This window comes from Mirounga leonina, unplaced genomic scaffold, assembly GCF_011800145.1.
Source record: "Mirounga leonina isolate KUSES-001 unplaced genomic scaffold, KU_Mleo_1.0 Mir_114, whole genome shotgun sequence".
Taxonomy (NCBI): domain Eukaryota; kingdom Metazoa; phylum Chordata; class Mammalia; order Carnivora; family Phocidae; genus Mirounga; species Mirounga leonina.
Genome location: NW_023270265.1, coordinates 16,293,318 through 16,309,308, shown reverse-complemented (window position 1 = coordinate 16,309,308; position 15,991 = coordinate 16,293,318). Strand labels below are relative to the sequence as shown.

The 15,991-nt window shown below is 50.3% G+C and overlaps 1 long non-coding RNA gene across 1 annotated transcript; it reads left to right on the top strand.

Moving 5' to 3' along the window:
• Positions 1–6,950: 6,950 nt before the first annotated feature.
• LOC118023082 lies at positions 6,951–15,285 on the top strand. The gene is made up of 3 exons (XR_004682656.1): positions 6,951–9,108; positions 10,418–10,709; positions 14,352–15,285. It is a non-coding gene; the product is annotated as an uncharacterized LOC118023082 (long non-coding RNA).
• The last annotated feature ends 706 nt before the right edge of the window (positions 15,286–15,991 follow it).

Below are 15,991 nucleotides of genomic sequence, written 5' to 3'. Positions count from 1 at the left end.
TTTGATAAATAAGATAACTTAGCTGAGAGCACATTGGGGGTTGCTCTATTAATGAAAAGAAAGAAATGTCATATTTACTGGAGTTAGTGACGGATTCTTTCCATCTACGAGGGCTCTCTTATGAATTTCACAGTCAGTCCTGAGATGGTCCAGAGCCCACCTGTAATGAAGGACACTGGGAACATACAAAAATAATAAGATTGCTTGGGAAGGAAATGCATTTCTGTAGGAAGGAAAGAGAATGCAACAGGCTATTTGTTTCCTGGTTCCCACTGCCCGGGCTGGTGTAAAGAGCTATGCCCACTTTGCGGAAGGAAAGGGAGGGTACAGATAGAAAACCTGGCTCTCCACATTCTGACACAGAAGGGTTCAGCTAGGCCCTTCTCTTTAAGTTTTTCTGGGAAACACGCTTGGAAAAGTGTCGTTACAAACTTAGTGTATCTAACATATGAAAACATTGATGAAATTGAAAAAATGCAGTAGGCCAAGTCATGCTCCTTTCTACTTGGGCACAAACGGGTCACAATCCAGCTGAGAGAGGCAAGGATGACTGTCAAATGGATTGCATGAAGGGGAAGGCTGACTCCACTTTTTTCTCTGGGGGGATCTCAGAACCCCAAGTTATGGTCCAGACTCAGTTCTTGGTGCCATTTATTAAGACAGGCAGAACGGCAAGTTGCCAAAGGGGCGTTCGAGATACTCGCCAACTGTAGACACTCTGATCAAGATCTTGAGGGCATAAAGCTGGAAGGGATTTCAAATGCCTTGGGTGACAGAACCAAGATCCCCAAATTAACTTGGCTGACCCAGAAAAATGGGGAAAATTTAGCAAAATGAAAACGCAAAGAGAATACCTTGGGTTTGAACACGGCTTCCAGACCCTCCTGCAGAGGAGACTAGAGAGAATTGAAAGCCTTAGGCATCCATCAACCATGCCTCTGATGGTTGCCTGGAAGGTTCTGAGAACCTGGGTTATGTAGATCCATTGCAGGCCTGCAAATGCATGTGAGTTCTCCTCTGCACTGCTCAGGGACCAGCACTTTCAAGCCCACAGAGACTGTAGGTCCCAGTGGCAGAGGACAGGGTGGCCCTGAGCCCATGGGTGGTCAAGAGTCCCTCCACATAGGGTGCCAACCAGGTGTGCACCCAGGAGTAGGAGCTGCCCAGACCTAACTGCCCAGCCAGACCTACCATCTCTCCTGTCTTAGTTACTAGCACAGCTTCAGAGCATAACTTTTTTTTTTTTTTTGCATTTAACTTTCTGCACTTTCTTTCCTTCAAGGGAGGGCTCAGAAGCATCAAACTAACACGGATTCCTCTGAATTTCGTACACATCGTTAAATTGTCCCTGGGGCTCTTTGGGGGAAGAATCCTAAGGGGTTTTTTTTGGAGGGGGTGGAGGCACTCTCAATGGTTAAAAAAATACATGTCCTACACTTCTTTAAAATCAATCAATCGTTCTTAGAGTCAGATGCATACCACCTACTTTCTGGGTTGAAAAAGTGGCTTTTTAACACAGGGTCATTCTGGAACCTGACAGAACAGGACATGCTTTCAAATTTCAATAAACTGGGGAATGAGGGAACTTGGAATTCCGGGGCTTAAAAGAAATGGCAGGAACCTGCCTGTGAACTCTTAATTATTGTATTGAATGTTGAAACTCATGATTATTTTTAATGAGCTAGGGTAATGGATCTAAGTATTTAAAATACCAAAATTGCTTACCTGGGAATAAAGTCATAGTGCACATTTGAAAGGCAATTGTTGATTTCTGCTCTGGGTTTCTTATGAAAGGTCTTGGGCGTACTGATCTCGGGGCAGGGGCTGGTGAGGAGGGGCTCTCTTCCCTAGAGACCCTTCTCTTTTAAGGAAGGTTCACGGTGGGCTCTGAGGATGACTTGCCTTTTAGCCATTGATCTGGATGCCAGGGGGAAGGCACCGGGAACAGTGGGGGGGGGGGGGGGGGGGGCTCCTGCAGTTGGATCACAGGAGGTGGATATTCCTCTCTGCCCCGGGGGACCTGGCCAAGGCTCCATGGTGCAGCCGGACGGGCTTCTCCAGGAAGCTGCTGTCTGGGCAAGGGCTAACTACTGGGTGCACAGTAGAGGCACATAGAGGTGTTTTCAAAAAGAGGTTTCAAGTATTCCATGACCTGGGCCCTCAACAATGGGTAGGATTTGAGCGCGTGGAGAAATCACTCCTCAGTTGGGGGAAGAGCAAAGGGGAGCCTGTGGGGCAGGCACTCGGAAGACTCAAACTGGAAGACCAGGGGGAGATCCGCCTGGAGAGGGGGCTGCGCACACACTGGGAAAGTCCTGGAATGTCAGACTGAAGGACCCGTTATTGTGTTTTCCGGTTTGGGGATCAGTTAATAGTGTTTAGGTGAGAGCCCAAGAGAGCAGAGCAGTGATTCGCTGTGGCGCTGGGAATAAAGTCATAGTGCACCTGCTCCCCGCTCCCGCGCTGGTGAGCTGTGCCGCCTCTCAGTTTTGTCAGCAGCATGGGGTCCGGGGTGAGGGATGGGGGCAGAGAAGAGAACCTGCCTCACGTGGTGACCTGGAACAGCAAGTGAGCTCCTGTCTGTGAGGTGATGAGCACAGGGCCAGGCACACACAGTAAGACGTCTGCGTACATGTCAAATAATAGAAGACCTTGGCTTGAGAAGGATTTAACACAGGGCCGGGGCGGGGGGAACTGAAGAGAACAACTGAAGAGGGGGACAATAAAGATACGACTGCAGATGTGGTCCAAAGAAGGTGAAGCTGCGTTAGGGCGGCCGAGAGAGCAGGGAGGAGGGCAGGACTGGGGCTCCCGGCTTCACAACTGCGTGATTGCCAGCTGGTGGATGGTGGTGTCCATGGTCCATTCATTCGGTCGGTGAGCAGCCACCGAGCGCCTCCTGCATGCAAAGAACCAAGTGATATGTGGGGAGACAGGGCAATATAGCAGAAACAAAAGAGTGCTTCTCCAAAGCAATTTTCCTCTTGTTTATCTTTGACGTATTCCTCTCTATCTCTGTATATCGCTTGGTGAACAAAGACCAGATTTTAGTAAGTTTGAGGTGTCAGGGGGCATCAGGCTGGAGGTGGCAATAGAAAATGTGAGACTGAACTTTGGAAGTGAAATGGGGACAGAGTGCAGATTTAAGAGTGATTCACGTGGACCGATTGGTATAGCTGAGCTCTGCAAGGTGGAAAGTGGAGGGAGGAGGGAGAAGAGAGCTGGGGAGACAGTCAAGGATGGGACAAAACCCCTCTGATCTCTTTCCCAGCTTCACGCGCAGCTCCGTGAAAGGACAGGACAGCGTACTGCCCTGCGTGCCTGCAGCCGGCGCTCAGGTGCCCCAGCGCGCTGAACGGGCCCTCCTGGGAGGATCTCCTTTGCAAACACCCTCAGTCTCAGGAGCTCTAAGCTGTCCATCCTGCCATGGCCCACACACGTTTCCCTGCTTGGCAGCTGCCAAACTAATTTTCTTAATTCTTTTAATTAAATAATTTTCTTAATTTTTAAACAAAACACACCTTTGTGTTTAAATGCATGTAAGCCCCGGTGTATATATTGGTTGACTTAGAACTTTCTGTTAGTATCCATGTTCGAAGTCATTCAGGACTCAGATACCAACTAGAAATGTGTATCCTCCATCCCCACCCCGCTCAGGCACCAGGGACATTTATGGCATAGATGGAAAGAGCAATGGAAAATCAGCTCAGGACAAAAAAAAAAAAAAAAGCAGAACAAGGACCAGCATTGCCTTGGGGGGTCAGCAGACCCCAGTTTTCTTTTCCAGATACCAGCAGCACCAGAAGGAGCCCCATCCCATTACATTTTCTGTCCTTGCCTCTCTGCACTTGAAGGTTGCATCTCTCACAGGGCATCCCTCAGCCCAGCTTGGGAAGGAAGCCCTCAATTCCCAGACCCCTCACCCCAGGAGAGATGTGATGGGTGGGATCAGGGAAGGAGAGAGAAGATTCTGCAAAATGGAGTCTCTGTGCTCTTAGGAAGGGGGATATATGAAAATAGCAATATTCACTGAGGATATCCAAGGAACTCTTCACAGGCACCCAGGACCCTGGGTGGAGCTGAGGACCAAAGGCCTTCACTGGCCCAGGCACAGAGGCCTCCAAGAAGGTCTGAAGCACTTTTGAGCAGATCCTTTAAATTCATTGAGGGATGATTTGACAAATGCCATGGCCTCATTCATTGGATCTCTTTCTAATTCCCTTCTTATAGAACCCCCAGTCTCTGCCAACCTCTGAGTCACTCTGCGAGACCAAGTAGGGCATGGTAATACCGTGTAGAGATCAGTATTGCCCTCCCCCAAGAGCTGGCGGCTTCAGCTGGGCTGCTAGGACCCGGGACATGACCTGGGCACCCTGGGAGCTCCATGACCTGGGGAGAGGTGAAGCGAAAGTCACAGACCTGGGACACAGGCCCTGCAGCCTCTGACCCCGAGTAGAGGAGGGTTTCTGTGGTCTCCCTAGGGAGCCTGGCTGGGTGGCAAATACCCCGCCACAGGACGCCTCACCTGAGGGGCTCTGCATCAGAGCTGAGTGAGTGCCCGCTCTCAGCTTACCCGAGGAAGAAGCTTCTGGGCTATTTTCCTGATCCTTGGCAAATGTAACCAGTTTTCTTCATAGGGCCTGTGGAAAGGGAAGTTTGCTTTGGCAAACACGATTGTTGGGGCTGGCAAGTTCAAAATTTACAAGACGGGCCATCAGACTGGAAATTCCCACAGGAGTTGATGTTGCAGTCTTGAGTCCAAAGGCAGCCTGGAGGCAGACACTTTGCTCTTCAGGGGACCTCAATCTTTACTTTTAAGTCCTTCAACTGATTAGACGAGACCCACCCACATTCTGGAGGATAACGTGTTCTATTCATTCTACTGATTTAAACGTTAATCACACCCCCAAAATACCTTCACAGCAACATCTAGATTAGTGTTTGACCAAACAGTTGGGCACCATGCCTAGTCAAGTTAACACCTAAAATTAACGATCACAGTTTCCATCTCCTTGCCTCTGAAAGGGGCTAATCATTGTACCCCCTTCCTACAGTTGTTGGGACGATGGAAAGGGCTACTCAGTAAAGTGCTGACACACGTCTGTACCAGGTAAGCATGAGCTGGCTTCGCCTGTTCCCATCGTGCTAGTGGAGATGCTGGGGAAGTCTCCGATATACTGGATTACAGCTGTGCACACACTGATGTGGGGTCATCGGAGTGGTCCCTGAGGTCAGGTAGAGGGAGATACTTCAGTGCACAGCTTGGCCTGTTTCCCCAGCACCACCTTTTATGAAACCTATCTCGGCCACTTCAAATTCCCTGTCTCTCCCGAAAGGAGCCAGGCTTTCCCTCCCTTGCTCCTTGCACCTCTCTCCCCCAAGGGTCAATGGGTGGTTGTGCAGGTTGTGCACTGTGCTCTTCTCCCACTCCCACAGCTTCATCGCATAACATCTTGCTCATTTTCATGTCTGTTTTCTACCGATTCCCCAAGGTCTTCAGAGCCAAGGACTTGTCCTTCCTGTGAGGTGGTTATGGTCAAAGGCTGGAGAATCAGCAGATACTAGGGGGCCACCTAATGACTAAATGGCCTTTGGACTTGACTCAGCCTCACTGAGCCTCAGGTTCTCCATCTGTAAAATGGGAATAACACCTGCCATGCAGGACTGTGGGAAGAATAAAGGAAATAGATGTATGAAGCAAGTGGTCGATAATCAACGGCTGTTGTTACTCATCTCTGCAGCCCCTGCACACAGCACAGGCCCCAGCATGTGCCAGCAAGTGCCTCGTTTATGTTCAACAAATTCGTCTTGAAAAACTGGAAGATCCATCTTTGCCCAGTGCTGGGTGCTTGGAACAAGTAGAAAGTCTGTGCAGGGAGCGCACAGGTTGTCTTGGGCCTACTGGCCACATGACCTGACCCACTTATCCTCTACACTGCCTACTTGGATGTGCTGGGTGAAGGAGACAACTGTGCTGTCTGATTTCCCTGTGGGCACGAGCATTGTGCTCACAGTTAACTTGCCCTTGCCTTGTTCCTCCTGAGCTTTGTCAATAACCCTGAGAGGTTGGTACTCTTATTCTCCCCATTTCACAGATGAAAACACTGGGGTTTAAAATACTGAAGGCCCTCCTGGAGGCCATGCAGTTATCGACTAGCAACATGGTCTCACTTCTGCTCTTCAGCACCACCTTCCCTTGGAGAACAGGGTCACCAGGACCCATGTGAACACCAGCATGACCGGCTTCAAGTAGCAGAAACTCCCGACCAGGTCTCCGTGTTCTGAGGGCCCAGGGCAGGCTGCTGTGGGTGCGCAGAGGACCACATGCTGGTTCCTGGGGGACAAGGGACACGACACCCTCTGCCCGCCCTCCCACTGCCCCAGGCTCTGGCCACCTTCCTGGGGAGGACAGCACGTGCTAGAAGAGGGAATTTCTTTCTTTCTTTCTTTTTTTTTTTTAAAGATTTTATTTATTTATTTGACAGAGAGAGACACAGCGAGAGAGGGAACACAAGCAGGGAGAGTGGGAGAGGGAGAAGCAGGCTTTCCGCCGAGCAGGGAGCCTGATACAGGGCTCGATCTCAGGACCCCGGGATCATGACCTGAGCCGAAGGCAGACGCTTAACGACTGAGCCACCCAGGCGCCCCTAGAAGAGGGAATTTCTGATGAGACCCGTTTCATCAGAAGGAGAGTGTTTCTTACTTGGGTGTTTTGCAAACAAGGAGTGCACAGAAATTCCAACCTATGAAACTTTATAGGTTAATGCCTTCAAAATTCCTCTAGCTTTCAAAAGTTCTATTCTTGCATAGATGGTTGACTTTAGAGAAATTTTATAATCACTCAGTTCTTTGTTTCTTCTTCCATGTGTCACCCTCTCCTACTCTCCTCTCTCCTTCTTTCTTTCCATTTCTTACCTTTTTTTCTCTTGTATTCCTGTTCTCCCCCTTCCTCCTCTGTCTCTGTCTCTGTCTCTGTCTCTCTCTCTCTTTCTTCCCCTGCCCCTCTCCTGCATGGTGATTGAGTAAGGAAGGAGGCAAGTGTGAAATTCATTTTCCTGTATCAGAGCTGAGGCCTCAAACCAGTAGAGAAAATGTTTGGGACAAAGAAACCTACAAGGACTTAGGGCTTATCAAAGGCAGTGGATTTCCTGTTTATACAGCTCTCCTTCCCCAGGGAGGCCCGGCAGAGCCCAGCCAGCTGTGACCTGGGCAAGCCGCCTAGCTCCAAAGCCCAGGATCCCACCAGTTGGTGTCAAGCCCGGCCTCTTCTCCTTGGTCCCAGGCCTGCTGGAATCCCCAGGGCCCGTGTCTCCCCCATGCTCCCCTCACCTGAATGTCTGCGTCTGAGCATGCACTGCTTTCAGACCCCAGTCTCCCTCATCAGGGGCACCCGGGCCTGCACTCGACAAGAGGATGTGTGGGCATTTCTGCTTCCATGAGTCCTGTCGTGCAGCAGGTCCACAGGGCAGCATGGCGGCCTGGCCTTCTCCTGGCTCCTCATCCTGGAGCTACAACCCTGTGTCTCTACACTGGGTGACCATTCATCCATCCAGGCCTCACACATTCACTACATACCTACTATGTGCTCTGCACTGGTGTTCTAGGGCCCTGGTGACACGGATGGAAAACGATAAGGCTCTGTCCTTATACACTTATGTCCACAGACAGACAATGAATAAAAACCCCAAAATTATCAAGGAAATGCTTTTGCACCCTAATTGCCTAAATGGGGTGGGGTGAGGGGCTGATATGGAGAGGGTGGTCTGCCTGGTGTGATCTGGGGAGGCCTCTCTGAGGACGTTTCTGTAAGTTGAGGGTGAAGAGGGGGCAGCTGTGGGAAGATGAGGGGAGAGTGCTCCAGGCAAAAGAAACAGTCAGTGCAAATGTCCTGAGGAGGGACCAAGCTTGGCTTGGCCAAGGGACACAGAAGCAGCTGGGGAGGCTGGGTGGCAGGAAATGGGGAGAGGGGTGGTTTGGGTGAACACTGCAAGCTAACCAGAGGCAGAGATCCTTGGGCCTGTGGGCTCTGGGGAGGTGTTTGGATTTTATTCTAAAGGCGCGCTCACACACACACACACACACACACACACACACACACACACACTGGAGAATTTCACTTGGGGAGAAGGGTTTGAAAGAATTTATGTTTTAAAGATCAAACTAGCTGGCAGGAGCTGTTGAACACCCAACAGAGGTGGGTAGAAGGTGCAGTGCCATAGGGAACCCTGTTGTCCATTACGCATCATGTAGCTAGAGCCAGGGTGCTATGGTGGAGACCGTGGAACGGAGCCCTGAGCTACCCAGATGTTGCAAATGTGATCTTCTTGATTTCCCTGTGGACTTGGGCTGCACATGAGCAGAAGGGAGTGGACAGATGTGGGAGGCAGGCAAAGTCTGTGGCGCTCTAGCTGTCTCTCGGGTGTCGTCCTGAAAGCCTCCCTGGCAAGCGTTCGCTCCTGGCCCATCTAGAATGGACGATGCGTGTCTTCGGTCTTTCAGGCCTACATTCCTACCCTCACATGGGCTGGTGCCCTTACTGTGGGCGTCCAACTCACTGTGCCGACTCACAAAGGCTTTGGTAGAGCCTCCAATGGTGGGTAGAGTGGTTAGGTGGACAGCAAGGACAAGGTACTGTTATGGGGGAATTGTCCATGTAGGGGCCCAATGGGGGGACTCAGCCTGAATCTCATTCAGGAAAAGACTCGTCCTGAATAGCAAACCGTTGAAAGGGTCCCACTGCCACCCTGAGCCAGTCACAGAGCCCTCAGGTGACCTACAGCAAGATGCTTGTCCCAAATGGACCCCCAGGCTGGCAACAGGGGGGTGCCCTGGGGGACCCAATAAGGGATCTTTCTTCCTCAGACATTAAGTGGTAATGTCTCTGTGCACGGGGTGAACTTTGATTGCAGATGCAGAGACTGCAGATTTTCTGTGAACAAACAAGGACCTGGATAGGAGGCCTTCGCTCCCCCAAGGCAGAGCAGGTTGGGCCTCAGGCAGTCTGGGCCACACAGAAGAGCATGGACAGAATAAAGCCTGAAGACCACGAGAAGACCCAGGACACAAATTCTTCCTTGCCACACTCACCCTGGGAAAAAGAAACTAGAAGTAGGCATACCATAACCCCCTTTACCGTGCTCATTAATTGCTCTCTATATAGAGTAGCATTTAATTTTTTTTTAAAGATTTTATTTATTTATCTGAGAGAGAGAATGGGAGACAGAGAGCATGAGAGGGGGAGGATCAGAGGGAGAAGCAGACTCCCCGCTGAGCAGGGAGCCTGATGTGGGACTCGATCCCGGGACTCCAGGATCATGACCTGAGCCGAAGGCAGTCGCTTAACCAACTGAGCCACCCAGGCACCCCTAGAGTGGCATTTATAATTACAATGAAAATCATCTCCGTGTTTTGAGCACTTCTTAGGTGCTTAATATGCTAAACATTTTAGATACATTATTTCATTTATTTCTCTCCATAGGCAGTACTCTGTCAATGACAAGGTTGGGGCACAGAGAGTTTAGGTGGCTTGTCTGAGGTCACACAGGCTAAGCCCGGCTGGACCCCAGGTCCTTCCAGGTCTAACTATGGAAGTAACGCAGACTAGAGTTAGAACGCCTCACTCCAGAGTGGGAATTGAGTCGTGCTCAGCCAATCCTTTTGGTGCCATCCTAACTACTGAGTTAGAATCCACCCCTGGGTATTTTTATGCACAGATGCAGGGGCTGGGTCAGCCCTGTGACCCCGTTGGGTTTGAAACTGGGATGAGCCAGGTCAGGAAGCAGCCCCCTGACCATGCAGCGCCTGCATGCTGCCTTTCCTTGTTCTTTATCTTTGCTGTTGACCTCTACTAAACAGTAACATGGGCTTGTTATATGAAATGCAGACATCATGGGAAAATAGAATCTGAAAACGGGAAAGTGAGTGTAGCGATCAAGGTCCCAGCAGAAAAGAGATGATGCACTCACGCGAGGGTCATTTCAGAAGAGTTTAACAAGGAGACTCCTTACAAAGGTGCAGGCAGGACACAGGGTCCGCCACCCCCTGAGCAGGGAGAGGGAGCCGTGACTAGATGCAAGTTCAGGGGGTACCCCTGGACAGAGCTGCAACCTTCCAACTGCGGAAACCAGGACTGACCTGGTCTGAAGGTTCCAGGGAATGAACATCCTGACCCCACCTCTCCCGACATCTTCACCTCCTGCTGGTGATGCAGATAGCAGTGCTGGCCCAGCGTTGGACCCCAGGGCAGACATCAGGCCCCAGAGAGGGGATTGGGTCTGGAGGGTAACAGAAGGTACTCCACACAGTCCCCCAGAATCCCATCCCAAAAGAGCACCACTCTTTCGGTGGCAATGTCTCTACACATGGTGTCAGGGACTGAGTCTCCAAGACATGTACTAACCCCTGATTGTTCCTCCAGACTGAAGCCCCTGCAGCTGGCTCTGCCCTCAGTTCTGTGAGGAATTGAGTGGAATGAAGCATGCTGGAGACACTCAGGGCGTCCCATGAATTGGATGAGAGCAACGGAGACATGGCTGAGGACTAAGAGGAGGCAGCAACACGGAGGCTGGGGCCACAGCCTGGAAGTGGCAAACGGGCAAAATGCACTGGTTCCTGCACTCTGGGGCCCCTGGAGGCCCCCCACCCCTGCCAGCTCGCTTCTCACTCTCTGCACACTCCCTCCCTCCCCCTGAGATGCTCTGTGCAGCCAGGTGAGGCGGTGGGCAAGGGCAGGTGTGATCGATCAGGTGTGGAGGTCGAGGGCTATGGGAAGCTCTGAGAGAGTCTGAGTTTGAGTTGGTTTTTTAACAATCTCTCTGGCTTTGCTGATGGGCTGGATGGAGGTGAGGGTGGGTGGGTGGGGCTGCGGCTGAGGAATCACAGGTGGCTCTGGGTTTTGGGGTGACACCATGTAGCCTACAGAGGTAGAAAAACTGGGAGGGGAATTACTTGACCAGGGTAAGGTGGATGTGAAAATGCGGACTTCAGTTTTGTCTATGCAAAGTTTGAGATGCCTTTGATGTGCAAGCAGGTGATTTAATCAATGAGTTTGCAGCTTCGCTGAGAGATTAGGGTGGAAGATATGCATGTAGGATTCTCAGAATCTTGACATCAGCATTTGGACCTCAGCACTGCCCAGCCCTGAGGATCTTAGTGACTGGGGATTGGGTAGATTCGCCTTCTTCCTCATTGAGTAGAATTATTCCCTATCTATTATCTATCATGTATCTATCATCTATCTATTATCTATCTATCTATCTATCTATCTATCTATCTATCTATCTATCTATCTATCTATCATCATCTATCATCTATCTATCTATCTATCTATCTATCTATCTATCTATCTATCTCTCTATCTATCATCTATCTATCTTCTATCTATCTCATTTTTGAAGTCCAAGGCAGGTGGGAAGGGAAGCCTCGGAAGGGAGGACACACCAACACACCACATGGGTCCAGGATGCCTAGTTTCAGGGCATGTGGGGTCAGTGCTCACTGCCTAGCCCCAGGAAGGGCAGTCTGACAGGGCCACTCACCAGGGCCTCTCAGGCCAGCCTCGAGAAACGTACAGGGCCAGCCAGCCTTACCTAGCCCCACAAAGCCTTTTATTCCACCAGGTGAGAAAGAAAGTGCTTCACGGAGCCAGTGGATCCCGAATCAAGAGGGCTTTCCTTTGGTAATAGAGCCCCTACCTCAGATTCTGGCCACAAAGACTTTTGGTGGCCACTGGAGCTCAGGGACATGGAGGGGCTTTTTAAGGGTTTTACTAGTGCTAGTGACAGAAATGGGATCAAATTTCACATGCCCTCTGGTGCCCAAGTTCATATGACCTGTCCTCCCCTTTGCACCCATCCTCTTTGGTTTTGTAGAGGGCTAGTTAGAAGTGAAGTGAAGGCATCACAGGGACTTCCCTTCTTGGGGATAAAAACAGAGTTCAAGGAAAAACAGATGAACATAGGGGAAGGGAAGGAAAAATAAAATAAGATAAAAACAGAGAGGGAGGCAAACCATAAGTGATTCTTCAATATAGAGAACAAACTGAGGGCTGCTGGAGGGGAGGAGGGTGGGGGGATGGGGTAACTGGCTGATGGGCGTTAAGGAGGGCACTTGTTGGGTGAGCACTGGGTGTTTATGTAAATGATGAATCATTAAATTCTACTCCTGAAACCAACACTACACTATATGTTAACTAACTTGAACTTAAAACAAAACAAAACAAACAGATGAGGTACAGGAGTGTGAGCAGGCTGAGCTCTGGAAACATTGGAGCATGCAGACAGGGGCTGGCCTGGGCCAGGAGCCAGGGCAGGGTACTGCACCCCATCCAAAGAGGTACTGGGGAGATACTTGGATCAGAAATCAAGATGGTAACGCCCCTGGTCTTCATATCACCTGAATGATGCAGCCTTCACTCTCAGTTGTGCTGAGACCAAAGAAGAGAAGATACAGCACAAAAAACTCAGCTCCATTTAAGGGAGAATTTCACAGTAATCAAATCTGGAAGAAATGTCCTAGACTCCCCTAGGAGACAGGGGAGCTCCCTGTGCCGGAGGGGAGGGGTGCTTGCAGAGGGAGAGACCAAGAGGTAGGATTAACACTCCAGAGGATGAGTGTGTCTTTCAATCTTGAAATCTCACAGTTCTCTTGCCCTACTGCTCCCGGGACAGGACACGGTCACTGCCCGCACACCATCCAATACTTTTAACTTTTTAGGCTGAAGGCCCCAAGCTCCAGAGCACAGGCTCTCTCTCACACTGTGATCCTGGACCTGCAGCATCCTGTCACCGGAGACCTGTTAGAGATGCACCTGCTTAGCCTCCACCCAGGCCTGTGGAATCTGGAGCTCTGGGGGTACAGCCAGAAATCTGTGTCTTCAGAAGTTCTGGGGCAATTCTTTTAATTCCTTAAATTTGAGAACCATGAGTCCAGAGCAGTGATTTCCCAGCATGATATTACCCACAGAACAAAAAAGGTTGCTGCCTGCATCCCACCCCCAAGACTGATTTCTCTGGTCACAGCCTGGGAATCCCGGTCCTGCCATGCTGCTCGGGCTGAGAGCCCCTGGCCCAGGCCTTCCCCCGGGGGGTGCTCTGCACCTCTCCACTTACTTTTCACGCCTGCTTTTCTCTGTTTCTTTTACTAAATCCCCTTCTTGAATTTGCCTTCTCTTTTCTTTCATATACTCACTGAAAATGTGCTAAGGCAATAATCTTCTTTCCAAACATGTATGGGGAAGAAAGTGCCAAACAAGATAGATATTTGTGAGCCAGTCCTTTGGGGGTCTTGCACAAGCATGCTAAAAATAGTACATTGCAGTTTTCCTAATGCTGCAATCTATAGTTCTGGGGAATCACAGTGTTCTGTCTTAAGCTTGCTAAACTAAATTGTTTTCTTTTTAAATAAAACGAATACTACTCTTTATGTTTAATATATTAACACATATTGCAAATGCAACCACATGAAAGTGTTTAGAGAAATATGAGCTTGCCACATTACTCAAATGATGATAATTCCACCAATGAAAAATCCTCAGGGCATACGGGCCATAGTAACAAACAAAAACAGGGGCTGCTCTGTAACTCGTTAGCAGGTGACACCTTTGCTGCATGCTGCTTGGGATAGTGAGTTAGGGTCCCACCAGAGAGAAGGTAAGCAAACTTAGACCTGGCTGCGTGATAGGAGAGGACTTCCAGAGAGGCGACACTGCGGGATGACCAGCGGCCCTCAAAGGGTGTCCTAGCGGGGAGGGCTGGGTGCGGTGTGGAAGGAAGTGTCTGCCTCCTAGGTGATGCAGAGGCCGGTGGGGTGTGAAGAAAACCGGGTGGGGCAGGAGTGGTTATCAGGGAGGCTTCCCGGGGGAGGGGAGGGTCCAGCTGAAGGATAAGGGCCATGGTGGGGTGGAAGGTCTGGGAGAAGGCCTTGGACAAAGGAAAGGTGCACTTGAGGACCCTGGAGGAGGCAGGAGGGAGCCCGTGTGATTGAGGATGGAGAAGGGAAATGGGGGTAGAGAGGGATGCCTAGGGAAGTTCTTGGAGGGTATCAAATAAAGGAGTGGTGAGATCCATGCGGAACATTTTTATTTGGTGCCTACAAAAAGCTTGCTTTTTCCTGGGCACAGTGGGGGAATGCCAAAGCAAGGAGAGGCTGATGATTTTGTTCCAGAATCTAACAGGTTGCTCCCGTGGAGGCGCTTTTTTCAGTCTTCTGTGAGGAAGGCAGTCGATTGACTCCAAAATCCTAAGTAGTTGAAGGCCATTATAAAGGCCCTTTTCACATTGTTTAAAATTAAATGTTTGATATTATTTTATAAATTCTGTTTTCCATTCATTTCTTTTGTTTTTTTCTTCCAGACTCTCATCAAAGCTCTGCATATCTTTTCTCATAGATGACCTGCACTGGCCACGTCCAGAGAGTCAGTTAGACTCTGGGTTTCAATTTCTGGGTTCTGGAAAATGCCAGGATCTACGAACCTGACCTTCATTACACCAAGCATGGGGGGACATACCCAAAGAGTCACAAATCGAGGCTGGAGCTGCTCCCAAAGGCTGGCAGCAGCCCCCTTGGCCAATCGAGTGTTTGGGTTTGGCTAAGTCTCTAAGATGAGATTTCTTATAAATGTCTTTAGTTCCTGCCACAATTCCAAGCTCACACCTGCCGAAGATGCCTTTTTCTGTCTTGTTTTGTTTCACTTTGGGGCCGAAGGGTGTGAACATGTGAACAAAAACCTCGGGGGGAAGGAGCATTTTAGTGCTGGGAACCTCACAAATTTGTTCCACTTTGATCTGATTTCTGTAAAACAGCCCCTCGTGTGGGGGTGGGGGGAGAAGACAAAATGGAAATCATTTCCAACCTGCTTTGGACATTTCTGTAACATCATTCAAGACAACCTCCGGGTGCGGACCAGGCCAAGGAGTGGGCGTGTGGGGACCCTAGCAGAGGGCGCCGTCCGTCTTATTTTACTTGGAAACCTCATTTATTTATTAATGTATTTGTGGGTAGGAGGCCATCTGGCTGCTCTGAGAGGGGCCCCGTGTTTGCTGCACTGACCCCGCAGGCGCTGGGGGCCCCCTGGCAGGACAGCTGGTGGCATGAATTTGCTGAAGCTGGACCGATTGGGAAGCAAGGATGATGGGGAGGCTGAACTTCCAAGGACACATATGTTCAAGAGTGTGGAGGTCTATGGTTTGTGAGCCATCAGCAAAATTAAGAAATAGTGAAATCCAGACATAAGATTTTCAGTTCACAGGTAAAGGGGCAAAAATGATTTTCAAACCACATCCTGGGCAGCAGACTTATTTTTTTTTTTTTAAGTGACTCTTAAGTTTTTTTTTTTAATTTTATTTTATTATGTTATGTGAGTCACCATACATTACATCATTAGTTTTTGATGTAGTGTTCCATGGTTCATTGTTTGCATATGACACCCAGTGCTCCACTCAGTACGTGCCCTCTTTAATGCCCATCACCAGGCTAACCCATCCCCCCACCCCCTCCCCTCTAGAACTCTCAGTTTGTTTCTCAGTGTCCATAGTCTCTCATGGTTCGTCTCCCCCTCTGATTTCTCCCCCTTCCCTGTACTCAGGCAGCCGCCCTATCTCCAGCACCTCCCCCGGCCCCCCCCACCCGCCCCCCTCCCCGGGGCAGCCCAGAGCTGGCCCTTCTCCCTGTGCAGTGAGCTACAGAGGAGGAACTGCATGTGAGGAGCTCCAGGCTCGGGGAGGCTCGGATCCCTCCCCAGGTCTCCCGTGTGGTCTGTGATGGGGTGGGCACGGACTGCAGGTCCCGTGCTCCTTCTCCTGGGCTGGCCTCCCTGCCTCGTGCCTGGCCTCCAGAGAGGATGAAGAGCCCAAGGCCAGGCTGGGGATTCGGATGCCCCAGAGAGCAGCTCCAGGTTTGGGTGAAGAGTAGAAGGCCAGGGGAGGAAGTGGGACGTGGACCCAAGGCTTGTCTAGGCTTTGCTAGAAGGAGAGGAGAAGACCGAGGAGGAAGA